Source organism: Sinocyclocheilus grahami, unplaced genomic scaffold, assembly GCF_001515645.1.
Source record: "Sinocyclocheilus grahami isolate Dianchi unplaced genomic scaffold, SAMN03320097.WGS_v1.1 scaffold20176.1, whole genome shotgun sequence".
In the NCBI taxonomy this organism is placed as follows: Eukaryota; Metazoa; Chordata; class Actinopteri; order Cypriniformes; family Cyprinidae; genus Sinocyclocheilus; species Sinocyclocheilus grahami.
The window spans coordinates 1-997 of NW_015517913.1; the positions used below are offsets into that span (position 1 = coordinate 1).

Genomic DNA, 997 nt, shown 5'->3' on the forward strand with positions numbered 1-997 from the left:
CACCAATTTCTAATTAGGAAAACTGCAATATGTTACAAAACAACAGCACATATAAGATCATGCCCTAAGATTTTGTTGCCTCAGATACTAACATTAATTTAAAACCGTTTTAAAATTAATTTAAAATTAAATAATAATTTAAAACTAACGATTTTAAAATTGGTTTTTATATCACTGCAAAAACTGTGCAAATTATTCAATGACTGATGTTATGTGGAACACTTTTAGCAGTTACATACCAATATGGCATCCAGAGCATGGTCAATGTGGCTGAACTTGGCGTCTGCCTTCAAGCTTAGTGCAGTAAGAAGGTTCTCTTGAGCTTTCTCCCATTTTCCCAACTGAGCCTGTACTAGTCCTATGTTGTGCAGCACCTAAATTGAATATGACAAAATGACCATATCAGAGAATGGACTGATGCGTCTGAAATAAGTTATCAAGTGGAATTAATCAATCACTCACACCACAACTCTTAAGTATATTAGGTATACTATTAGGTATAAAACCAATGATGGTCAAACAAACAAACAAACAAAAAAACAAGATTCTGTGTACATGAAGTGTCCAATGTACGGCACATTTATGGTCTTACCTCACAAGCATACAGTTTATATCTCAGCCCTAGAGGTTTGTAATCTATTAGTTGATTTCCTCGTAACTGCTTGAACGCCTGCTGGAAATCCAGAAGAGACTCTTCAAACCTGAAGATACAATTATGAACACTGTCAATATATAGATTATGAACAGTGTCAATATATTTCTCCTGAAGAGACAGTATGTGGTGTTTTGTAGTCTCCTCTAAGAACACGGCATTAACATTTTTTTTTAATGAATGGCCTTACCTTTCCTTTTTGTAGAATGTAACTCCTCTCTGAAAAAATGCCGCAGCCAGGTGCTCATCTTTGCCAATACTTCTGTCAAATGCCTTCATATGTATAACAGAAATAAATTCCCCCATAAAGAGTGAAACCACTTTTACTTCCTTTTTACAGCCACA

At 34.9% G+C, this 997-nt stretch overlaps 1 long non-coding RNA gene across 1 annotated transcript; it reads right to left on the bottom strand.

Annotated features, from left to right (window-relative positions):
* Positions 1-252: 252 nt before the first annotated feature.
* Positions 253-922, bottom strand: LOC107579781 (uncharacterized). Its single transcript, XR_001608532.1, has 3 exons — positions 843-922; positions 593-701; positions 253-374 (listed from the first exon to the last, which is right to left on the bottom strand). It is a non-coding gene; the product is annotated as an uncharacterized lncRNA (long non-coding RNA).
* Positions 923-997: the final 75 nt, after the last annotated feature.